This window comes from Adiantum capillus-veneris, chromosome 11 (assembly GCF_014529385.1).
Source record: "Adiantum capillus-veneris isolate H3 chromosome 11, ASM1452938v2, whole genome shotgun sequence".
In the NCBI taxonomy this organism is placed as follows: Eukaryota; Viridiplantae; Streptophyta; class Polypodiopsida; order Polypodiales; family Pteridaceae; genus Adiantum; species Adiantum capillus-veneris.
In genome coordinates this window covers 27,120,860-27,147,605 of record NC_140941.1, presented here as the reverse complement: position 1 = coordinate 27,147,605, position 26,746 = coordinate 27,120,860, and the positions used below count along the sequence as shown (strand labels likewise).

The 26,746-nt window shown below is 41.8% G+C and overlaps 2 pseudogenes; one reads left to right on the top strand and one right to left on the bottom strand.

The window, feature by feature from the left end:
* Window positions 1-8,924: 8,924 nt before the first annotated feature.
* Window positions 8,925-16,711, top strand: LOC147447028 (uncharacterized; annotated as a pseudogene).
* An 8,147-nt stretch (window positions 16,712-24,858) lies between these two features.
* Window positions 24,859-26,168, bottom strand: LOC147447027 (low affinity inorganic phosphate transporter 1-like; annotated as a pseudogene).
* Between the last annotated feature and the right edge of the window lie 578 nt (window positions 26,169-26,746).

Sequence of the window (26,746 nt, the reverse complement as noted above, 5' to 3'; positions counted from 1 at the left end):
TGATCCTGAATGATGGGATTTTAAATTCAAACATACACAAATTTTTTCAGGATACCTTTGGTCAGGTATCCATCATATACCGAGAAAACTTAGTACTGGTATGGCAATAATTTAATTACTAATGTTATGCTTATTATTTATATGGTGATTGATTCAGGATTTTTGGATTCCATCCCTCATCCATTTGGGATATGGAGTAGAAAAAGAAATTCCTATTCCATTGATTGGTAGCCAATGTATAATTTCTTGTTTCAGAGGTGTAGAATTCCACAAAAAACTGCTTTATTTTGAGAAACAAGCTATGGTCACCCACTCTATCTCAGTTTTGAACACAACCTCTATCAATGACTGGCTCTCTTTGTTTATTCTTTCTAGGAAAGAGAAGGTAAAGCTTCTAGAGGCATTTAGTGCCTTCCTAGCCAAATTACCCATTATTGATGCACAAGATAGTTTGGATCTTGATTTTTATCTCACTTCTTTACCCAATATTGTGAAAAAATTGTATTTCATCAATAACCTCCCTGAAGTCCCTATAGAAATTAAGCATCCCGAAAGGGTTATTAATCCTCTTCTAGATCTAGACCTTCTTTAAGAAGAAGAGGAGGAAGCTCTCAAATTTTAATTAGATACTAATAGTATACCCCCAGAAAGAGCCGTTTCTAAACTGTTTTCAGAAGTAATCCCTCTTCTACCACCTAGACAAGTTGAATTGGATGCTACTTGACTCAAGCACAAGCTCTGGGATTATGAAATATTGAACCCACCATGTACCATTTATAATTTCTTCTCTAGGTTTTCTTTGTAGCATTCCCACGGATATTGTTGAACAATGTAAAACCCTAGCCCTACATTTTAAACATCTCTTATCACAGGATGTTCTCTTCGAGCTCAAGCAAATCAATTGTTTGATGTGGACGATAAAAAAATGTCCCAATTCTTCAATTATTGCTTGCACCAAAGGACTCTCTCTTATGGATAGAGCAAAAGATCAGAAATGGTTTTATTGGAACTGTTGGAACTCTTATAGACCTTTCCTCAAATGCCAATGCAAAAGGGCCGATCCAAATTCAAGTTGTGCTTCTTCAATATTTTGGTTTGACCAATTTTTGTGGTACGTGTTCCAGACTTTACCAAGGTTCTTTCAATTTTCATCAGGGCTAGCACAAGTCTATGCGTTTATAGCTTGGGTAGCCTCATTTCCTACAAAATTAAGGCATGCAGTGATCATTTATTAATGAGCACATGCTAGAATCAACCAAAGGACTAGTCTTATACACACTAGGGACTCCACTTCTTTAAAAGCTACACAATAGACTAATATCTAACACAATTGCAACCTTACTCAAACTCCTAAAAGGTAAGGAGAAACTGAAGAAGATTACATACACACCATGCAGTATGGCATCTACAAGTAAGAAACCAAGGCAGTTCAAAGGATGTGAAGACTACGGAGATACTCCTAAAGCACTTGAATGCTCAAATTCTAAAGACCAGGTACGCTCACTTACTATTAAAAATAAGGGTTTGCTACATTTTGAATGCAATGCTAGGACACATGGGAGATTTATTCACATTTTGTTTTGTAACCAATTTATGGACTTTATCAACCATAGAGTGTTTTTTTTAACTATGATAAATGATTTTCACATTGACAAAGACTTGTCTAAAATACGTGTTTGTTTTGGCTGGAAATAAACAAAGAACCTTAATCACACTCTTTACAAGCCAACTCCGGTTTTTGCTAAAGAGTTTGATGAATTACAAGAATATGGATGCCTAACTCATAAACGGATTTCCAAATTTTTAGTAGACTTTCAACCCTTTGAAAAACATGTAATCAGGTTTCATTTCCTTGTCTTTTACCCCTACTAATGCCTCCCTAATATCTACCTCTGCTAGTACCAATACTTGTACTGGTTTCATTATCCACCCACTAGTCCCATCTGCCTTGGGTGCTTCAGGGTTGGTTAGTGCGATCATTGATAATTCCTTACCTTTTTTGAAGTGATGAATTCTTATTCTGCAATTATTTGATATGTGACCATAGGCTTTGTAATAAGTGCATTGGGAACATTCATCGGTCCTATAATCCTTGGATCTGCACTTCAAGCACCATATTCTTGTCATCTTGACTGAAGGTCTTGTCTTTGTGATTTTGACGATTTGCTTGAACATTTGCTCCAGTCTTCTAGTCCATGACCCTTTCTTCTTTCCCTTCCCCTTATTATTTGATTCACTTTCAAATGAGGTTAACTTGGAGCATGAATTAGAATCCTCTTCAGTGGAATACTCACTCTCACTAGACTACCTTTTCTTATGCCCCTTTTCTTTCTTTACTTGTTGTTCTAGTTTCAAAGCTCTTTGCACCAGATCATTGAAATTATTTTCTGGTGCTGGTACTTCTTGGTCTCTCAATCTCTTGCTTCTGAAGCTGTTCCAGAACCAGGCTCTCATTATTTTCTTAGAAGGGGATCCTTGTAAGTTGTAACTGTCTGGTTAATTCTTTGATTTTTTGATGTAGCTTCTGATAGACAACTTCCCTTGCTTGATTTTATCAAGCTCACACAAAATATTCTCATATCCCCTATTGTCTGAGTATCACAGTTTGAAAGCCTTAATAAGATTGCTATAAGATCTAAGTTGGAAAGTTAGATAATGAAAATACCATTTCCATGCTACCTTCTTCAATGTTTGCAGAAAAAACTCCCCGCATTCATCTTCATCAATGTATTTAAGTTCTACATATTGTTCAAAGGCCTGAATATGCACATCAAGATCATCTCTTTTCCACCTTTGAACACTGGGAAGGAAATATTTAGATTATTGGAGTGTCCAATAACATGCTTGGTTATGGCTTTATGTGTTGGCTTCCTATCTCTAGGTTTTCTCTTGTTGTATTGGTTAGTGTTAGCCTTCCAGTCCCTATATGTTTTTGTTTCTGATATAGTGTCCTCAACTTTGTTCTTAGCTGGCTTATATGCTAATCTGTGACTTTTTTTGCCACTCTCACGTTCTTCAATATTTCTTCAGTTCCTCTATGGGATTGGCTTCTCTTTTGTTGGCTTGCTTAGACTATCTTCATGTGGAATAAGTAGAGTGCTAAGAATCCATTGATTCAATAGTTGTGTATGGTCCTAGGGCCACATTTGTCACAGATGCTAAGGATACCAATCAATCCAGAATCATGCATGAGCCAGTTTGTTCAGATTCAGCAGATGATGAACTTATGCAGCTGCTAGATGATGCTCTACTTGATTTTGAGCCTCTATAAGATAGAGAATTGTTTTCTGATGCATCTTTTGAGCCTAATGAAGAGATTTTTGCCAGAAACTTGATGTATTCAGATATGCATGATCAAGATTTCAATACTAGTGCGAGTGAAGGTGCACTGCCAATGCTTTTACCTGTGATTGATGATCGAAAATTGGATGAGCCAATTGCATAGGGGATATGGCAGTATTTGATGCTACCTGATGCTATATGGAATCTAATGTTACCTTATGATGTAGGGGATTTTGAGCAAGCTTTTGATCCAAGAGGTGACAGGTATATGCATGGTCCTGGGCAATTGACTTATATGCCATATGATCTAGGCAGTTTGCATGAAGGTTTGTGGATTAATCTATGTTTATGCTGTAATGATTGGAAATTCTTGTATTTTCCCTATGATCTTGGAGGATGGTGCAATTTTTTAAAGGAATGCTCACAATGGGATGAATGATTGAGTTCTCGTTTGATCCCGGGGGCTATTGAAGTGCCAGTTGTAGATTTGAAGAGTACCAGCTATCTGATGTGGCAGGTTGCATGGTACAAGGTTTTGTTTTCTAGATTTATGCTAAGTCAGAAGAGTTTTTTTGTTATGCGGTCAATAAGCTTACATGGCTGGATTCCAGTTGATTTCTTTGAATAATTGATAAAGTATCTTCCCATCTTTTGAGTTGGTTCTGCTACCAGAACTTGAGGTAAAGGACTTGACGGCCATTCCGTGTGTAGACAGAGTAAGGCATACTTGAGCTTGACAGGGTTCCTTAAAGAGAGCTTAATGGTCAAGCCGTGTGCATCATTAACTGAAGCACTTGAGTCTGGCGGGGTTAACTAAACAAGTTATCCATGATTCAATGCTTTGAAGATACGGCAGATACAGTTCAGAGATTTTTGATGGGCAGCTACCTAATGATTAAGATAGAACATTGATGATAGGGTATAAGCCTTATTTCATTTTTCGTACAGTTATGTGAGTCTGATGATGGTAAGGAGCTTAAGGTACTGATAGCCGTTTTTTGCTCTTTGTAATTGCCACAATGAGTTACCTCACCCTACCAAAATCACCCAAACACTGTGGCTATCCCTACCATTTCACTGTACATAGGCGTACGTGAGTCACAGGACTTTTCCCATATCTTCTTAAAAAACCCTCAATTAGCTAGTCATTGGGCTAGTTGAGCCAAAAAAAAAATAAAAAAAATAAGTATATTATGGCCCATGCGTATGTAAATATTTCTTTGTATATAGGGCCTAAATAAAAGATTTTTTCATAATTATTTTGGTATTTATTTAAATATTTCTACCTAGGTGTGTGTTATTTATGCTCTGTACATTGCCTCACCATTACCACAATTTTTTCTTACCATTTTTCATACTCTTTATTCCATATAGAAATATTTTCATGTAAGCTTCTCTTATATTTGGTGTAACTCCACCCCAATAAAAATCCAAAAAAACTAGTTTTATTTATGTGTATATTTTTTCACTATTGTGATTTTTCCCTTCCTACATCTATTTTGTTTTTTTTTAGAACACCAAAAATATTTATCTTTTTATGGTAGCCTCATAATGAGAGAGATTTCTTTTGACCCCTTTATATTTTTTCCACTTATATTATTTATATTTTACATGTACATATTTTTTAGACCCCTCAATATTTGATTTTCTTAGTTGTACTATTCACTTATATCATAATCTCAACAATATCTTCAATTATAGACCTACCAAATAAGGTCAAGGCTAGGTGGCATGCATACATGCACTATGGAGGGCTCACTCTTGGAGGTATTCAAAAGAATCATCCAAAGAAGGACCCCACAAGGACCTTGTGCAGTGGAAAAAAACGGTCAGTTTTGTTGAATTTTTAAAGTTCACTTGCTCTCCGAATTTGAAAAGGTGATACAAACAAAAGTTGTAGCTCGTGGGCTGAACTTTTGCCTCAAATTTTTTCATATTGTTTTGAGCTACGAGCTGTGAGCTATGATTTTATTAGTGGACCCCAGTTTTCCCATGTTATGCAGCCACACTCTCTCTTCCACTTTATCATTTTCCTCTTTCACACACACTTCTCCACTCATCATCCCCACCTCTCTCACCACTCCTCTCTGCACCCTACTCACCTTCTCCTCAACCTTGAAGAATAAGAGAAACCATGGTGAACTCATACCTCCCACACACAATTCCATTCCAAAATTGACCACCTAGTCTCATTTTTCCTCCTTCAATTTACCCATATCTATCAAAAAAACCACAAAATTCAGCCTCTTCTCTTAAAAGACAGCATCATGGTGGTTGATTACTCAGCTTCAATTAGCTTGTCTCTCAAGGAAGGTCAAGAGTGGAGAAAAAATGTACCGTCAAAGCTAGTGGACCGTCAACAAGCGTCAAAATTGGCCCTACTCAAAACACTTGGAGCATCAACCTTGTAAGAAATCCACCTTTTCTTACCTCTTAAGAGTTTTTCTTCCTTATTTGTATCCTACATGGATACTCCCATTGTAAATATCCAATTCCATTTGTAAATTAATACTAACTCTACTAACACTAACCCACTATGAAAAGTCCTATCACCTCCATTTCTCTCCTCTCTCTTTCCCCACCAACTTCTTGATAATTCCAAGCAAAAGAAATTAGATAAATTGCTGAAAATCTAACCCAACCATGGTTAGAGGAGTAACCCTAGCCTTCAAAATTGCTATAAAAGGAGGGTGTAGCTAGCACAAAAGGGGGAGCCATAAGCAAGAGCACTATGCTATAGCTTGAGAAGCCAAGCTCAACCTCTCTAGAAGGAGCTCTTGAGTGGAAGCTCATTGTCTTATGCATGTGCATGTGTTGTAATAGGGGATTAGCAAGGGAACTCTATGCCATTGTAAGAGAGAGAGTGATCATTCAATTGAGAGTAGGAAATCTATCATTTCTCCTACTAGTGTAAGCCCAACATTTGCTGAATCAAGGAGGGTGGATTTGGACTAAGCTTGGATACTTTGTCTCCCTTCCAACGTGAAGTAATGGACAACAATGATGCGTAAGTGTCTTGGTGTTTTTTGTTAAGTTCTTGATAGCTTGTCTCTGGTGTTGTCATCAATCTAGCCATAAATTCCACATACTGTAAGAGGACGACAGGGTGGAGAGGACTCCCCTGGCTTTAAGACAGTGATTGGGGTGGCTTTTCTTGTGATGTGTTGTGGTGAAATTTACGCAAGCTATGTTGAACAAATACTAATCTCACTTTGATTTGTCATGACAGATTTGTAAGAAGGTATTAATGCAACAAGCACCCCCTCCCCCCTTCTCTCTCTTTCTTAAATATATAGTTGTGTTTGCTTGATCATTGCCGATACGTTTCAAAGCAGCCCGAGCACTATCTCTCTCTCTCTCTCTCTCTCTCTCTCTCTCTCTCTCTCTCGTGTTTTAGTGTGTGAGAGTGTTCCATTGGTGTTAGGGTTAGTGTAAATTCCTTGCTTGTTTGTGGGTTGCTCTAACGATTCTCCTCTTTTGCATCCTAGTTCGCTCTTAAACTAGGTGGTGCCCCTTGTGTAGTTGGGATTTGGCTGTGGGTTTGTTGTTTTGGTTTGTGTTGTGTTGTGCCCCAGCCCCATTGAGCAGCACGGGAGCCTTGAAGGGTGTCTAGAGGTTGCTCTTCTTGTTGCCCGCCCCGGACCGCCTCAAATTGGTGCCCCCACTGAGGACGGCTTGTGTATTTTTGTGTAGAATCAACCTTTAGCATAGTCAAGTAGTTTGCATGAATCACAAAAATTTGTATGATCCCTTCATTCCCATTGCAAGGCAAAAGGTACACATAATTGTTAGTACTAAGTTGCAATTTCAACGTGTCATTCGTCGAATTTTAGGTTCTCTTAGGTTGGCCGAGATAAACACTTCAGTAAATCCTTTTTTTTTGCCTCTCATTAGGTACGACTTTAGTTTGGACGTCTATATTTTTGTTTTGTTTTAAGCATTAGGTCATGCATAGACCATGGATAATGGCCCAGGAATAGAGGTTTTCCCCTTCCATTTCACTCCACACATTAGAATAAACATTGCAATTAGTAGGAAAATCCATTTTCAACAACGTATGGTGTTCATGTTTGGTGCCCAAAGAGTAGGAGAAATTCTCGCTTCACCAAACCCTGTCATCCTACCTCTTATTGATTATCATAGGTCGTTTGATGTGAATATCTTTATTTTGTTGTAGAATAGATTGCAAGCTAGATACATTATTGTGTAAATCTTTTTAAGAAAGAAAAACAAAAATGGGTGTCACTTTGAAATCAATTCAATGGAAAGCCAACGCCAAATGTCTGGGTATCCTCTTTTCTTTGGAGAGCCTGGAGAGGATGCTGAATTATTTTTAGCGAATTTCAAGATGTCTTGCCGTATCAAGAGGATAATAACTGATCAAGAACGTGTAGAAATGTTTGAGGTGGTCCTTAGGAAAGATGCTAGCACTTGGTTTGACTCTTTGCCTGAGGAAGTTAAGGGGAATTACACAGAAGTTTTGAATCGTTTCAAGAAATACTTCTTTGATCCCCAAAACACTCAAAAATTATGGCAAGACATTGTTTCTCATAAGCAAAAAGACTTAGATGACTACTACTTGTACAAGCAAGAGTTTCTACGTCTTTGGGCTCTATGGATACGAAATGTTGCTAACCCTGGTGATGGTGCAGAATTTCTAAAGAAGGAGAGGTTCATAGCCAGACTCTTTCCTGACCTTAAGGTAAAAGTTGAGGCGGGTGCACCTGCTACCTTTGATGCAGCTGAAACTAGGGCTGCTGAGAAATATAGGAAACTCAAGTGCTTAAGGGGAGAGGTTCCAATAGAAGGTCCTAGACCCAAAGGTAAGTCACAAGCATCAACATCGATAGATCTTCCTGAGGTAACAGCGGAAGTAATTGAGAAGTTAAATGAATCTTTAAGCAGCCTGTCAATTCACCTTGCACAAGCTATAGGTCCAAAGGGACAAGCAAAGAAGTCTGAAGAGCGATATCCACGACCTAGGAGAGTCTTGCAATGTTGGAATTGCGGAGAGTCTGGACATGGGATGTATAATTGTCCTTGGCCCCGTGGAGAGCCAGGGATACCTAACATGAATTACCCAGTGATGAATGCAGGAGAAGGAGCTGGTCAACAACCAAGGCTTCTACGAAGGCCAAATGGACCAAGACCACCTCCACAAGGGATAGAAGGAGTTCCACCTTTGCCAGATCCAAATGTGCATGTGGTAGAGGTGACAAATTCAAATGAAGTTGACATGGAAGCCAATGGCATTAAGCGTGGCCGAGGAAAAGGTAAAGAGAAAGAGGGTGTCCCATCACAGAGTGACCATGGACAAGGCAAGAAGGCAAAGGAGACCAAGGAAGCTAAGAGGACTCGACGTCGTATCAATCTCCAAGACTTCCCTCTTGGACATGGTATGGCTCCATACAACCTGGAGTGCATTGAGTGCGGATAATGCTCGTTTTGCCGGTGCCTTGGTAAACTTGCATACCAAGTGTGGTACCTTTAAGAATGGATGGTGTCCAAAGCCCAAAGTTTTATTGTGTGGCCGCCCAAGAGCCTAAGGCGGCCCAAAGTAAAGGAAAGAGATGCCCGCCCAATGGGGGAAATTAGGGATTTAAAGTGAAAAAGCAAAGGAGGAAAAAAAAGGAGGTCGATGCATGCAGGAAAGGCGACGAGCAGCAGGGGAAGAAGCTCGTGCTGGCCGAACCGGACCTCGAATGAGGGAGCCCATGAAGCGAGTGATGGTGAGAAGGCCTGGGCGAAGGTTTTCAGCCCCGGGGTCGCTGAATTTGGCGCTCCTCCCTGGTTGGACTGCCACGTCACCAGGGAGCCATTCCCATTAGCGACATCGCTAATGGGATGTCGAATTTTTAGACAGGAGGGCTTGACGACGTTTTGAAAGGGGAAACGAGGTAACGAAGAGAAGGAGAACACGGGAAGAAAGGGGGAGCTTGGAGGGGAGGGTGAAGGCGAAGCTCTCTCTCCTCTCTCTCGTCCTCGGCTAGAGGAAGGCGTGAAGGGAGGAAGGATCAAAGCTCCCTATCTCTCGCTCTCATGCTCGGCAAGGTAAACAAGGCAAGGTTTCTCTTTCTCGAGCTAGTTCTCGGCAAGGCAAGAATCAAGGCGTGAAGTGATTAGAGCGAATCAAGCTCTAGAAGAGCTTGTCGAGGCTTGAGCAAGCCAAGGCTTGGTCGAATCAAGGTTGAAGCAAGTAAAGTTATCAAGGTCAAAGCGAGTAAGCTTGAGAAGGCGATCTTGGCCTTGAACCAAAGCAAGAGAAGAAAGCAGGAGAAGCCATGCACGGTAATCGAAGCAAGGTAAGAAGCAGGAGGAAGTTACAATTAGGTGAAGAGGTAGTGAACTGAATTGAAGACTGTAGAATCCATGGGCATTTGAAGCAGATGAAGCGACAGAGGAAAATTTCCATCACCGTCATCCGTTAGAGATTGAATTAGCATTTTGTTAAGTCCGGTGTCGTTAACGGCCCGATTAATCCTGTAAATGGGAGCCTAAACTCCTAGTGAGCAGGCTGATCCAAGTGACGATGCTGTTAACAGCCCGCCTTGGCTAAGGACTAAGTTGTACTCAAGGTAATATTCAATTAATTGATGATTGCGGTGGTTTTCAGTGTTGCTTGTTCTCTCTCTTTCAGACCCCCCACAGCCAGAGGCCCGGCGCCTGCCTGGCTCACGTAGCGAACAAAAATCCCCCGACAACATATTGACCACATCCTTGTTGCTATCACGCTCTTCACCATGAAACTCAAAAATGATGATATTATTAAGTAATGCATTGCTACATTCTGTATCTTTTGAAGCACTTGCCTCATGGACTCCTTGAGTCATGTGAGCTTGAGTTCCTTGAATCGTGCCAGCTTGGTCTCCTTGAGCTGTTTGCTATGAATTCATAAATTTCATAAGTAGCTCAATAAGGTTTGTAGCATTTTCATTTAATACAAAGAGGTTTTGTTCAAGAACGCTTTGGTGATTTTCTAAAGTCTTGAATGCAGTCATCTCTACAAGACCATAATCTCCTAGATCATCATCATCATGCATATTAATGTCAATAGCGTGTGTGGTGGCCGGATTTTGATGTGCATGCTCAAAATCAAAGTGTGTGTAGGTGGGATATCCTCGCAGGCCATGGTAAACATACACTAATGTGTTTTTTTATGCTTGGTGACTTTTGTGTTGCATGCGATCCTCGCCTTGAAAAAATTGTAGCGCTTCACGTCTTGTTCTTTGTAAGAATACCTTTGTTGATTCTTCACAAAAACTCGTCGTTTTTTTGAAGGCTTTTGTTCACTTGTGAAGCTTCTTTCTTAAATAAAAAGGAATTTTGGAAGAAAACTTGTCTTTTTCTATGGAGAGAAAAGGAAGGGTGAAACTACTTCCTTGAAGTTTCTAGCTTTCCTTTCCTTCTAGCTTTCTTTGTCAACTCAATCTATGATATCTTTCCTTCTAGCTTTCTTTGTCAACTCAATCTATGCTATCTTTCCTTGTTATATACAACAAGTCTCAATAGCTTGGATGGTAGGGTGTTGGACTCTTACACTCATGAGGTGGGTTTGACCCTCCTTTATGCAAGGGTTTAATGAGCCTTCCTACGTGTGCATCCAACGGGGCCAATAGAGTCTTGGTGCCATAGAGTTGTCGATTGAATTTGCCTGTGGATTGTGAAAAAGGAGATGTGCGTTGTATGCACATGCAACCCGCTTTTTCCCTTTCCTCGGATACCACTGAAAGGAGGAGAGTAAGCAGTGTGCTAGTATCCACCCAACCATGCTATCTTATAGCCTCCCCCTAGTATACACAGTGCACACTATCCAGCTGTGCTGGTGGCTTTGCCCATAGAATCCATGTCCTTACATGTTTACATTTACTTATCCCCAATAAAAGCTCTCTCTCTCTCTCTCTGATGGGGAGGAAGGATTTTTTAGCAAGCCATATTACCTTTGCATATTGAACTTCACTCAAATTGGTAATAGGAGACACCTTTTTGTGGGCGTAGGCTTTATGTCTTGTTGTGAATCCTAGCTCTAGGTGCTTGTTATGCCTTGTAAATCCAAACAAAGGGTGGATCCATGTGTGGTAAGGGACGCTTGGTGGAATAGGAGATGGAGAGACAACTTTGGTGTGTGTGTGTGTGTGTGTGTGTGAGAGAGAGAGAGAGAGAGAGAGAGAGAGAGAGAGAGACCGGGGGGGGGGGGGGGGGGGGGGGGGGGGTAGTTGCTCGGTTGTGTTTGTGTGTGTTTTGTCTTGCAAGTTGTGGAGGCTTGGAAAATTAACGGGTTGTGGCAGCTGGTAAGATTAACAAGCTGTGGTGGTGATAACATTAGCTGGTAAAAATGGCATGTCAATTTTACTATTTTCCTTGTGCTTGAAATATCAGCTCCCAAATAATGACTCAGATGTCCTTGTTTCTATCTCTTTAGATGATGACTTATAGCACATGATGGAAGAGTATAACAAGGTTGGATCTTTTGGTGGAACCGCTGAGGCGGTCCGGGGCGGGCAACAAGAGAGGCGACCTCTAAACACCCCTCAAGGCTCTCGTGCTGCTCAATTGGGGCTGGGGCAACCACAAGCACAACACAACAACAAACCCACAGCCAAACCCAAACAAGATAGGGGCACCACCTAGTTATGGTATGCGAACTAGGACGCAAGAGAGATTTTGGCACAACCAAGAAGATGCACCACACAACACACAAAAGCAACCTCACACCAAGACACACATGAAATGGACCAGAGAGAGCTAGAGCAAAGGGAAGAGAGGGAGGAAAGGATTTTGCGTAATACCTTATTTGTGACTTGCAAATGGAGATGGTTCGTTATGATGCTATCGTAGAACTTGTACAAAACTCACTCAATGCTTAGTGATTGCTAATCATTGCCAAAACACACACACACCGTCTTAGGGTGTGGGAGACCTCTCACCACAATACCCTCTTACAATGGACACAAAACTGGCAATGAAAAACACACTAAAACACTTTCTAAAATCAAGATCAACCGATAAAAACTCAAAATACACAAGTCACCTTGAATTCACCAAACCGTATTGCACAAATGGAAGGACGAAGATTTGAACGTCGAATCACGCCTTTGATGCACCAAACCTCAATTTATTGATGATGAAGGAGCATGTACAATAGTGGTTTTGAGATTTGTGGAACTCACGCTCTCTCACTTGCAATGTGTAGCTTGAAGGCTTCTCTCACACCAAGAGTGAAGCTCACAAGTGGTTGCTACACCTAAGTCTCTCCTCACGCATAGAGTGTTGGGGTGCTATGTGAGATATTGGAGGTTGTTTTTACAAGAAGGAGAGGGGCCTATTTATAGGTTGGAGACCCCTCATTAAGATTATTGGAAATCCTAATTTACAAGCTAACAAATCAGGATTATGATTTTTTGAATATCAAAACATTGCGGGCCTTCTTTGTCTGCTTGAGTCATGGGTGTGGGCTCAAAAGAGAGCATTATTGATGGTAGATAAGGTGAAAGTAAGTTTTAAGGAAGGGGGGAGAGAGAGAGAGAGAGAGAGAGAGAGAGAGAGAGAGAGAGAGAGAGAGAGAGAGACTATACATGTCTTGAGGTGAGGTGTCTTTTATGGTTAGGTCAATGCTATTTTGTGTTAGTATGTTAGTCGTTAGTAATCACTAGAAAGTTAATGTTACATTTACAATGGGTAGAGTGAGTTGATTTGATGAAGGAAGAGGGGTGAATTAAAAGAGAATCATTGAGATGGTGAAGCTTTGAAGAAGCTTGAACTCACCCTTGTGTAGATTGTGGAAAAAATGACCGCTGGTCTTCTTCTTCTTCTTCGCTTCTTTACGCCGCCGCCACGGTTGACCACCACGATGAAAAGAGGATTTGTTGATGAAAATCCTCAATTTGCAGAATTTATCATGGTTAAGATGCTGAATTTTAGATATTTTTAGGAGAGGTAAATGAAATTGTAACATGGAAGCAATAGAGAGAGACATGGAGAGGGTGTATGTATGTAGAGGTTCATAAAAGAACTATAGGGATGAGAGAGAAGGGTAATGGTGAAGAGGGTGGGAGAAGCCATGGAAATGGTAGGTTTGAGTGAGGGAAGGAGAGGGAGGGATGTGTAAGAGTGAGTAGGTGTGTGGAAGGGTGAGAGAAGACTATGGGCTACTTGTGAGAAAAGTGGGCAGATTGGGGTCCACTCAAAAAATCATATCTCACCGCTGGTAGCTCCAAAATTCATGAAAAAATTTTAGGTGATTATTCAAAGCGTGGGATACATTTTCTCTTTTGACCACTGCTCCAAATTCGGAGTGGAGATAGGTGCCAAAATTCTCACCAAAAAGCCTTTTTTTATGCCTGCAAAAGTCTTTTAGTGGCCCCCTCCTTTGTTGAATTTGTACAATGCATCCAAGAGTGAGCCCCTCCTTTGTCATATCATAATACAAAGCATCCAAGTTGCCCTTGACACATGCATGGAGGAGGATTATTGGTGGATAAAGAAATATATACATGGTGGGACTAGTGTATGGGCTATTCATGGACTTTATCTCAATGAGCACATGGTGCTAGAATAATGAGTAAAAATAATAATAAAAATATGGAGGAGTTATGGATATGGAAAGATATTGGAATCATATGATATGGTCCCTCTTTGAATTATTTTGGGTGAAAGAGGAAAAGGTATGCAAGTAAATAATATAATAAAAGTAACCAATGAGTAGAAATCAATTTTTTGTTTTCACGAGGGTGAGGGTGAAAATGTGGGGGTGATTTGTATAAAAGAAAAAATATAAGGTTAGAGTATGTACACATTAAAAATATAATTATGGTGTAAGAGGATGAAAGAAGGTGTACATAGGTTTAATAAAACACACACCTAAGTAGAAATATTTAAATAAAATACCAAAATAATTATAAAAAATTCCTATATTTAGGCCATATATACAATGAAATATTTACACACAAAGAGGTCATAATATACTTTTATTTATTATTATTTTTTATTTTTTTGGCTCAACTAGCCCAGTGACTAGCTAGCTGAGGGTTTTTAAGAAGATATGGGAAAAGCCCCCTAACTCACACACGCCTATGTACAGTGAAATGGTAGGGATAGCCATAGCGTTTGGGTGAATTTGGTAGGGTGGAGTAACTTAGTATGGCAATTATGGAGAGCCGAAAAACGGCTATCACCGCTTCTCAGCTTTGCCTTTTTTTCTTCTCAGCACTTGCTAAGGTCAAGGTGACAAATGCAGAATTTGAGGGGCAGGATGGTAGCTCCTTACTAGATCAGAGGTGTATGGATGAAATTAATGGTGTATCTGGAAATCTTCATGCAAACCTTTCTAAAGAAAATGCTATTGGGATGCATCATGTGGATGTTATCAGCACCACTAAGGGGGGTGGAGGAGTTACTCCTCTTGAGCAAGCCAAAGAAATGAACCAATTCTCAACACCATCCTCATCTCTATCATCTCCTCTGGCTTTTGGGAAACCATCTTACCACAAACCTTTTGGTTTATTAGATATATCTTATGGAAATCTGAATGAGAGCCTCAACAAAGTCAACATGGCACCCCTTGAATTGGATTTCAATCAAAAGAAACTTTGGGGAACTCCTCTACCACACCCTTTCACTATCATTACGAGCATCCTCATCATGACTCACAATTCTCCTAGGCTATGGATTCTCCAAGTTACACACATGTGGATGGATCACCTTCCCAGTATGGTAAGAAATGGCTTGGCTTTCACATTGATTCACAATCAAAGCTTATCCGCCTACCTAACCATCACACTGAGTATAGAACAAGTTTGGGAGGGCCTTCAGAGCATTGGCATGAGTTTCCATGTGTGTGTGATGCTACTTTACCTCAAGGAGATTACCGATGCCCAAGTCAGCAACATATACTTCCACTTCCTTTGTTGCAAGGATCTCATCATCACCATCATCAACATCATCATCAATGATTTGCATCAACATCCACTTCAGCAACAATAGTATCATCACCACCACCAACATCAATAGCATCACCTTCACCACCAACATCAACATCATCAAAGCTGGTACTTGAAAAATGAGGGGGATTTTGGGGGTGGCGAGAAATCCTATCTAGACATCCATAAGTAGTCACATCTTTCCCACCATCGCCACCAACTTTTGTATCATCATATCTATGTCATAATGTTTTTGTGCTTAATAGTTGTCCCTGGAATTTTGAACACCATGGAATACCTCAGTCTATTCCCATGAGTACCCAAGTCTTACATGGTTTGGCTCCAGCACCTCCATATAAAATGGATTCAATGCCATCTTCACTATATGAGTAGGAGTCTATGATTATCAAGGTAAATATGCTTGTGGTTTATAGCATTTCCACGTACTCAAGGGTATTACAGTCTCTATTGGTGAGTAGTCCTACACTTGATGGCCACACTTTCAAGGTGGATCAAGGTGCTTGGAACAAGATTTGTGTGGCTCTTCTAGGTTCAATGATAACATTAGCTATGGGGATAATGCATTGGCATGACAAGAGGCTAACCATTGTGTATTTTATAGTTGAAACAAAGTACAAAGAACTTGTCAACCATTGGCCTCAAAACTATGGGTGATACCCAATGGATTTTCAATCCACAGAGTGCCAAGAAATAAATTGAAATTCAAAATATTATGAGCCACTTGTCCACAACGGAGAAAACACATCAACACACGATTGAGCTGAAATAAGCAAGTGATGTATGCATATCATTCGTGTGGAAAACCAAAGACAACAGGTGGAAATGAAAATGGGGCACTTTGCATAATTGACCAGACATCAAACTAGTTTTTACTTCATAAAGGGTTTGAGCCAGAGAATGGAAGAGTCTCTACCATCTGAAAAGTGTTCCCTAGGGGAGCTATGCTCAAGGAAAAGGAGAAACATGATGACAAGAGAATTGTAAAGTGGAGTTAATGATCTCCGATTTTCAACCACCAGGGGATCCTGATTAAACAAGGCCCATGCCAGTGCACATTGATCGTACTAGAAAACCTCAGCTATCTCTTGGTGCTGGCCTTCAAATTCAAGATTGGCCAAAGATTCTTTGAAAGTGACCATCCCATGGAATCTAGCACCTTTGGATCCTAGAATCTGCCATGAGGTGCTCCCTTCTTAGTAAGGGAAAACTCCATTGGGCAAGGATCTACAATCAATGAATGTAGTCTCTAGCTCTTCTATAGTGTGGAACAAGGGGAGATTTTTTATAGAAGTGGTATGTTATTTGAGGGACAATTAACTAATGGTGGTACAAGCCCGTTTCTATCGATGAAAACGTGTTGGCTATGCTCTGTACCCATGGTCCCTTCATGTAATACCGCAGCTAGATTAGGGCTACTACAACTTGTAAATAATGAAGACATTGATGTAGCCAATAGTGTAAAGTGTGTGGGTTTTGTCCTAGAGCCTAAGTGAAGGAGGGAAGATAAAGAATTATCCCACATGTAATGGGGTCAAGCTGTAGAGATACTTAAAGCTCATTTTATGGATGAATAAACACAAGTCTATTTTGCGTTACATCTCCCTCGTTTATGGTGAGCTTGTGATGGCTTAACAAATACTCAAGACCGTGTTTATGAGTCCAAGTTAATTGATCTTGGAACCTAATTCGCTTGAGTGATAATCTAGCCAATAGACACTCACTTGTGTGCATGATGTTTATCTTTCATCCACCCTAGCTAGCATGATCCAATTCTAAGTGGTATTAGAGCCATGGGTATGCTAGCTAGGTTTGCTATTATGCATTTTTGTGTTTGTACAATTAGCATTCCTTAATCATCATTAACTAGATCCATTAGGTTTTCTCTTCTTTAAGGGGGGAGTAATGTTAGGACAAGGGTCCTATACCCTAAGAACTAGGATAGTCATGGACTACGGCCAAGGGTCGGGCTAGGCAGTGTGGAGGACAGGGGATCCGTCTAGGGCAGGGGGCTGGGAGCCCGCCTATATAAGGGAGGTTTGGAGGAGGATCCTAGAGTCTAGTTCCCTAGTTCTTACACTAGTATCACAGCTTAGGAGTCTTTTCCACTCTCTCTTTAGGTGTGGTCTCTTTAGGTCCCTAAAAGCAAGCTCTTTGGGTGAGAACCGTGGCTTTTTTGGGCCTTTTCCAAAATTAGATGCCAAATCAGGCGGCTTGTCCCGTTTTGGAAGTGAGTGTGTGGTGGGTGATTTCGCGAGGGGATTGGATTAGAAGCAGCACCATGGGGAGGTAGAGCCTTGCGCCATCATCTTGCGGCCATAGCTGGCCTCACATAGCCCCGCCATCATCATCTCCTTGCTCGTAGAAGGCAGCATGCTGCCTGGGAGGTTTTGCTTCAAAGAAAAACACTATTTTCACACTTGTGAGGCCTTTGGCCATTAACCTTAGGCCTTGGCCACTACAAGTGGCCCTTCCCACAGGAAATTCAGCGAGCTAAAGCGGTCAAGTAAGCTAGAGCAACACAAGCAAGGCAAACTCTCGGCTTTACATCGAATCTCCCGAAGTTAGACTACGCTCAGTACCTACAGAAATTTACAGCACCTGCATATTTTTTGGGCGATGACTTCAGAGGCGTTCAAGCAACATAATAGTCGACGCTTCCAACAATTAAGCTTCGACTCAAAGGTAAAGCTTCAACCATACACGGTGCAGAGTTCAATTTCAATTAAGCTTCGACTCAAAGGTAACGCTTCAACCATATATGGTGCGGAGTTTGACTTGTACCCCGCTGGTGCAAATTATTGTTTCTTCAACAATTAAGTGCTACGATGCGCAAAGGGGAGTTCGCTATACTTTGCAAGTGCTACCAAAATTAGGTATTTTTTTCTGAGTACTTCTTTCATTGCACTGTATAGCCATGGATTCGGATATCAACATGACATTCGATTTTGAGCAAAGTACTCCCGACCCTGCCAATGACGGCTCGCGGCCGGTTACTCTCAAGGAGAGTACCCGCGACGTTATGGCAGGAGAAGATACTTATGAATTGCTCGATATTCAAGAATTTCGTGCACTTTAGACACGCATGACAGTCATGGATGAAAATTTTAAGGCGTTAAATGGAAATGTTACTAAAATTTCCACTTTAGTCATTCAATTGATGCAACAGTAGACTAAGAGTCCGGCTGACACCCACATGCATGAGCACGTTGGAACACAAGGGCAAGGCCCAATTAATGAAACACTGCATACTCTCACTGCGAAAGAGGTAGATGATTTGTTGAAGAATTTCAAACCACCAATTTTCAAAGACAAAGACTGGGACCGCAATAAGGATGCAGTGAACATCTTTCTCAGTAAATGGGATGGAATTCATGCCTTACGACGAACTCCGGATGCTGTAAGAGCTCTGCAAACGAGTTTAACTCTGGAAGGCAAGGCCTACAAGTGGTGGATGTCTCTCAAGGAGAAAACATCATACCACAGAGTTGGAAATCCTTTGAATCAATGTTTAGCAAGGAATTTTTGCCTACAAACGAGGCTGATCAAAATTAGACTTCTTGGGACACGTGTTCCATGTGCCAATTTTCGTCACTCCTTGAATATATCTCTCACTATAGGGATTTCATCCTCAAGTTGGAAGGCTTGGATACCTTTCAACAAGTACGAGGGTTCATACGAGGTTTGACTCCAGGACCCTAAAACACTTGAGGAAGCCATAGTGAAAGCCATAGTTATGAACATGGAAAGGGCGGATGTGGTTCTTGGAAGGGAGTGGTTGCATAGCCTAGGGCCATCACTGCTGCGTAGCTATGAGCACAACAGTTTGATGTTTGATTCCCATGGCACGCATGTGTTGTTGTTAGGAGAAAAGGATATACCATCATCACCACTGATTTGTACTGCGGAGCTTATGCAGCTCGTTTCTGATAATGAAATAGAACAGGTTTTCTTGTGTTACTCATTGTCTCATTTTCTTTCTAACATTGAGTCTGTTGAACATTCCTCAACGCCGAATGCTTCTCTCTCTTCTATTCCGCCGATTTCTAATTCTACACAAGCAAACATTGCTAATCAGTTACAAAAATTGTTAAAGGAATTTCAAGATGTCTTTCCTAATGATTTGCCATCAGGTTTACCACCGACACGCTCAGTGCAACATGGCATTGACGTGTCTGCAGGCTGTAAACCTGTTAGTAAACCACCTTACCGTATGAGTTACTCAGAGGCTGCTGAGGTGGAATGCCAGCTTGTTGACTACCTTAGCAGAGGGTTTATACAACCCAGTTCTTCACCATGGGCTTCGCCTATCCTTTTGGTGAAGAAAACGGACGGTAGGATGCGCATGTGCGTAGACTACCGGGGTTTAAATGAAGTTACAATTAAGAACAAATACCCATTACCGGGTAGATGAGTTATTTGATAAGCTAACTCATGCCTGCATTTTCACAAGAATCGACTTGCGGTCAGGATATCACCAAGTCCGTATTCGGCTTGCCGATATACCTAAGACTGCATTCCGAACATGGTTTGGACATTACGAGTTTTTGGTGATTCCCTTTGGGTTAACCAATGCGCCTGCGACATTCATGACACTTATGGATAGTGTCTTGAAACCATATTTGGGCAAATTTGTCATTGTGTTCCTCGATGACATTCTAGTTTATAGTTCTTCTGAAGAAGGGCACTTACAACATCTCAGGCAGGTGTTTGAGTTGTTACGTGCAAACAAGTTATATGCCAAGGAATCTAAATGTGATTTTCTCAAGAAAGAAATTCATTATTTAGGGCATGTCATTTCAGCTAATGGCCTATACATGGATCAATAAAAAATGGATACCATCCGAAAATGGCCACCTCCTAAAAATCTGGAAGAATTACAGATCTTTTTAGGCTTTGCAAGTTTTTATAGAAGGTTTGTTAAAAACTATGCTCACCTTGCTGTACCTATGACGAACCAATTAAAAGGCAAAGGTAAGGCTTTTCAGTGGGGTTCCGCTCAACAGGAGAGTTTTGAAACACTCAAAGATGCATTAGCTACACCTCCTATACTGGCTATTGTAGATCCTTTGAAAACATTCGTTTTGGAAATGGATGCCAGTGACCGTGCCATTGGAGCAGTCCTATTACAAGACGGGCGGCCAATTGCATTTGAAAGTAAGAAGCTGGATGCAGCTCAACAGAATTATTCTGCTTACGAACGTGAACTCTATGCAATAGTGTCTGCCTTAAAGACATGGCATCACTATCTGTATGGTGCTCAGTTCGAGATTGTGTTTGACCATGAAAGAATCAAATGGTTTACACAACAAACAGATTTAAAGGGTCAAAATGCCAGGTGGGCCGAGATCCTTCAGGAATATGATGCCAAGTTAAGGTATCGCAAAGGCCGATACAATGTAGTGGCAGACGCTCTCAGTCGAATGCCAGAGATCAATTCGCTCTTGTTCACGGAACTTCGTAGTGAATTTTTAGAATCTCTCAAGGGAAAATATGAGCAAGATGAAACATATTCCAAAGTGTGGAGCCATGTTCAAAAGAGGGATCCTTCTCACTCCAGCAGGTAGTGTACATTTAACCTCCACACCTAGTTCTCCTTTATCAAGTGATGAACTACATCGATGGAAGCATCTTATCATCGACAATGGGTACCTACTCCACAAGGGGAGAGTTTGTGTACCGACGGACACAGACATTTGGCGCCAAATAATTTATGAATGTCATGATAATCCAAGTGCAGGGCACCTGGGGATTAGAAAAACTTATTCTCTCATACGACGACAATTTTATTGGCCAGGTCTACATGGCTTTGTTCAAGCTTATGTCTTGCATTGCCAAAAATGTCAAGTTAACAAAGCAAAGCGCCTGAAAGCGGGAGGACTCTTACATCCTTTGGAAATTTCCAATGGAAAATGAGAAAGTATCTCCATGGATTTCATAGTAGGTTTACCAACCACTATACGAGGTCATGACTCAGTATGGGTGGTCGTAGACAGGTTGACTAAACCATGTAAGTTTATTCCGACCAAATCACCGGTTAAGACACCGGAACTAGCAAGATTATTTGTGGAAAATCTATACAAATTGTATGGGTTGCCAAGTAATATTGTTAGTGACCGTGATCCAAAGTTTAACAGCCACTCCTGGAGAGCTGTATTTAAACGATTGGGTACACAACTCAACCTCAGTACAGATGACCATCCAGAAATAGATGGTCAAATGGAATGGGTTAACTAGGTACTAGAGGATATGCTAAGAGCATACGTCAACAAAAAACTGACAGACTGGTAAGAATACTTACCTATTATCGAGTTTGCCTACAACAGTTCTAAGCATGTCACAACAGGCTTTAGTCCTTTCATGCTCATGTACGGGTTTCAACCTAGGTCACCGGTTACGGTGGGGTTGGCAACCGAAAAACTCCAACAGGTTAAGGATTTTCTCCAAGACCACATGGATATGCTGAAACTTGCTCGTCAGAATGTCTGACAAGCACAGGATCGGTATAAGAAATACGCTGATGAGAAACGCCGGCAAGTTACCTTCAAAGAAGGGGAGGAAGTATTTTCAGGTGTGCCAGAACATTCAGAAAGTCTGAAAACTGGACGGACACCTAAATTATCTCCCCGATATTGTGGGCCTTTCAAAATACTCAAGCGAGTTGGTGATCCTACCTACAAACTACTAATACCATCACACTCTCGTATTCATCCGGTGTTTCATGTAAGCCGTCTACGAAAGCGGTTACATGGGGATGACAACGTCATTGACCAACAGGTTTTGGTCGATTACATTGAACCTCCTACGTCACCGCATGAACCTGAACGTGTTATGGATTATCATGAGTTGCGTACACGCCATCATGTACCACAACAAGCCTTAATCAAGTGAAAAGACCGACCTGAAGAAGGTGCCACTTGGGAAAACATTAGTGTTCTAAGAAGAAGTTTTCCACTTTTGTTTTCGAGGACGAAAACTCTTCTTTAAGGGGGGAGTAATGTCAGGACAAGGGTCATGTACCCTAAAAACTAGGATAGTCATGGACTACGGCCAAGGGTCGGGCTAGGCAGTGTGGACAGGGGATCCGTCTAGGGCAAGGGGCTAGGAGCCGACCGCTTATATAAAGGGAGGTTGGGAGGAGGATCCTAGAGTCTAGTTTCCTAGTTCTTACACTTATATTGCATACTGCATGCCTAATTAGTATTCCGTTGGCTAGCATGAGCATGTTCTTGAGTATGGATTTCATTCACGTCTTCATGTGAAGTGCGAAGTGGTAATAACTCATGTTATTAACACTCCATGCGTGTATCAATAACATCAAATCCACAAGCACTTGCTAGAACCGGCCCTACCTGTTAGCCCGACAGGCAAGCTGTCATGTCTGGAAGGTTCGGCTATATCCTCCTCTTGCTCCCCATTTCTAGAGGTGGCTATATAAACAATGTCCCATCCTTGCATCTGTCCATTTTGGCACACTTGTTGGCTTAGTTGAGGTGTTGGTTTTCGTTCAAGTAGCTTTGATACCTATATTTTTTAACATCACGAATAGTTACAACTTACTTCCCCTTAGGTGTCTATCCACCTGGAAATAGGTTTGGGTAGGAAGTATCCTTGCGGAGGGTTTAGGTGGTGCAAGTGCTTGGGGCTCATTTCTATGGTTAGAATGGAGCGCTCCTTATCACTACACCTATGAATTGTTTTGTTACGTATAGTTACCTCCCTTGGGTGTCTATCCGCCTAGAAATAGGTTTAAATAGGAAGCATCCTCGTGAATGGGTTAGGTGGTGCTAGTGCTTGGAGCTCATTTCTATAGCTGAATTGGAGCGCTCCTTATCACTACACCGACGTACTTGTCTGTCACATTTAGTTACCTCCCCTAGGTGTTTATCCGCTTGAAAATAGTGATACCATTTTTTGGCTATTTAAAATTGTCATAGTGAGCTACCTCACCCTATCAAATCACTCAAACACTGTAGTTATCCTCAACCTTTCACTGTACATAGGCGTGTGTGAGTTATGAGACTTTTCCCATGTTTCCTTAAAAACCCTCAATTAGCTAGTCACTGAGGTAGTTGAGCCAAAAAAAGAAATAAAAAAGAAAAGAAAAGTATACTATGGCCTCTTTGTGTGTAAATATTTCATTGTATATAGGTTCTCAATATAGCAAATTTTTATAATTTTGATATTTTATTTAAATATTTATACCTAGGTGTATATTTTATTAAGCTATGTATGCCTTCTTTTATCTTCTTGCATTATAAGTATATTTTTGTTTCCAATGTGTACATTCTCTAATCTCATAAATATTTTTTCTTTTATACAAATCACCTCCACATTTTTATCCTTGCCCTTATGAAAACAAAAGAACCGGCTCCTATTCTCTTAATCACTTTTATTATATAATTCTTATTTACTTGCATACTTTTTCTCTTTCACCCAAAATAATACAAGCTCTTCTCGAGCACTCACGAGTTCATCCTGTTTTTCGTGTTAACCGTTTATAAAAACAGGCAGGACAAAATGATAATGTCATTGACATAGGTGTGTTAGTTGATATTAGAGTATCTCCAAGCATCCATCATGACCTCGAAAAGATTTTGGATTCTCATGAGCTTCGCAACAGACATCATGTAAGACGATAGGTGTTGGTAAAATGGCTAGATAGAACTGAAGAAGGTTCTACATGGGAGAATGTCTCCGCATTTAAGAAACGTTTTCCTACGTTTGTTTTCAAGGATGAAAACGATTCTCCAAGGGAGAGGGGGGGTAATGTAAGGACACGGGTCCTACGGGCAAGGCCACCGGCACGGTCATACATTTTGTACGCTAGGGGGAGGTTATAAGATAACATGGCTGGGTGGAGACTAGCACACCGCATTACTCTCCTTCTTTCAAAACACGTGTCCCCCATTCCATCCACCTTGAAAAAGTTATAGATTATCAAAGAGACACTGAGGGAGAAAGTTGCAACGAGCTGATGAGCCACAATCATTTTCTTTACACAACTCAAGCTTTGTCAATCAATAACTATAATCTCTTCAACCAATGACATATATTTGCATAATCTATAAAGTATACAAAAAAGAAAAGTTATCTATATGGCCTTTGCCCTTTTAGCAAGCCAAAAACTTTGTCATGGTGTTTTGGTGATTTAAATCTCAAGATTTAAACGACTTGACAATAATTTGAAGGTATCCACTTACAACAATAATTGCCCTTATGAGTGAGTACTTTGCCATAGCAAACCAAAAAGAAGAAGAGAACTTTTACTATTGTAGTAGTAGTGCAAAAAGACCTCAAAGATATATGTAATGAGTCTTAAACTTGAGACCATTGCTTTGAGAGGAGCCACGATCACAAATCTAGTACACTTAATTTTTTGGTTTTTTTGTTTTTGGGGGGGGGGGGGGGGGGAGAGAGAGAGAGAGAGAGAAAAGAAGAAGATGAAGAGGATTTTAACGTCGTAGGAAACTATCCCAAGAAACCTCAAAGATCTATCCACGGACGAGAGAGAGAGAGAGAGAGAGAGAGAGAGAGAGAGAGAGAGAGATATTTTTCTCCACATTAGAGTTTCCTAACTAAAGTATAAAAAGGATGAGCTATTTGAAAGAATGAAAGAAATTTCAAATAAAAGAAATCAGAGTCAACCTTCTTTCACATAGCGAAGGTAGTAACGAGGTTGGGGTGGTCCCTGCCTGCAGGGGAATAAGAGGCAAGCAGGCCGCATGGTCTTATTTTGCGAACGCGTTACTCTGGTGGGAGCAGGGTCGGGGCAGTCGGAGGCGAGCTGGAGGTCAAGCGGGCTGATGTCGCCGCAAAGGTCTTCAAGGGACATGCCCTTGGTCTCGGGCACAAGGAAGGTGAAGAGGAAGCCTAGACCGTTGATAATGCCCAGCAAGATGAGAGAGGCGCGGATGCCGATTCCGGTCGGGTAGCCGTGGTCTTGCTGGCCTTCTACGCGGCTCTGGGCGGCGTAGAGAAAGCCGAAGGCGCCCACGATGGCGCCGGCCTTGCCAGCCGCTGCCGAGATGCCGTGGCAGGTGGAACGGAGCCGAGCAGGAAAGATCTCGGCCGGTATGATGAAGGTGGTGCTGTTGGGCCCGAAGTTGGCGAAGAATTAGAAGGTGAAGGCGTACAGCGGCCGTCGCGCAGAGCGTAGTAGGGTATGGACAGGCCGAACATGAAGGCCGTCATCATGGTGAAGCCCATCAGCTGAATCGTAAACCGACCCAGCCAGTCGATCGTCGCCACCGTATACCAGTACCCCGGAACGGTCGAGCACAACGCTATCAGCGCCTGCGCCCTGCTTATCTTGAATACCTCCTCCAGCCCGCTCATGGTTTCCGACTCCGGCAGCCACCCGACCGCCGTAAATTATATGTCCTTCTGGAACAGATTCTGACTATAGAACGCTATGTCCAGCAGAAACCACGTGCTCGTTGTCCCTAGCAGATGCATCCTCACAAACTTCCTTAAGAATAGCCCATACTGCTCCCCCGTCTTCAGCCTGTCGACCTTCTCCTGTTCCGCCTCCATATTCTCCATAGCCATCACCTTCGCCATGTCCATCACCGCCTGCTTCGCATTTCCCTCCACCAGCAATGTGTACCTCGCCGTCTCCGGCATCTTCATTCGCCAGTAGTAGGTCAGCACCGCCGGAATGGCGCCCAGCATGACCACCAGCCGCCACACCATGTCCGCTTCAGAAGGCGTCGATCCGACCGGGTCCTCGTTGAAGGGGGGCCGTGGATCCGCATTGTTGAATGCCGCCGACACGATGATGGAGACCGTAGCGCCGGCGAGGATTCCGGTTCCCTGCATGGCGAACACAGCGGCTATGAACCCGCCGCGCGTGCGCTTGTTGGCATATTCAGATATGATGATGGCGGAGAGAGGGTAGTCACCGCCAATGCCGAAGCCCAGCCAGAAACGAAAGAAGCAGAGGGTGATCATGACGGCCTTGGCGGAGCTGCCTACGGAGAGGCCGGAGGCGATTGAGCTTGAGAGGGCCATAGACCTTCTTGCGGCCGGAGGCGATTGAGCTTGAGAGGGCCATAGACCTTCATCTTTTCATGTTATACAACTATGAACATGTGACCCTTTCTCTCAACGGGGGAGGGAGGCGAAGAGAGAGAAAGAGAGGGGGAGGGGAGGTGGGGAGCATCATCGATATGTCTTTCTTCACAGATGGGTGAGATTATCAGTTCTTTTCTGTCGAGATCTTGGCTACATCACATAGAAGTATGCACCCCCACAATGGTTCGTTTTACATTCGTCATATAGGCCATTGTGCATCTCCAAAGGTCTCTTATGTACACAAAATACAACCCGATTGTGTGTGTGTGTATGTGTGTGTGAGAGAGAGAGAGAGATAGAGAGAGAGTTTTTTGACATCTACTATTGGGCATACTCCACAATCAATTCACTCTTAGACACGCATTATCCTTCAAGATGCTGGCATAGTTGATTGCATCTATAGCTAGAAAGAGGCTCTCACTTTGGTTTTGTTGAAAACAACCTAGAGCTATTTT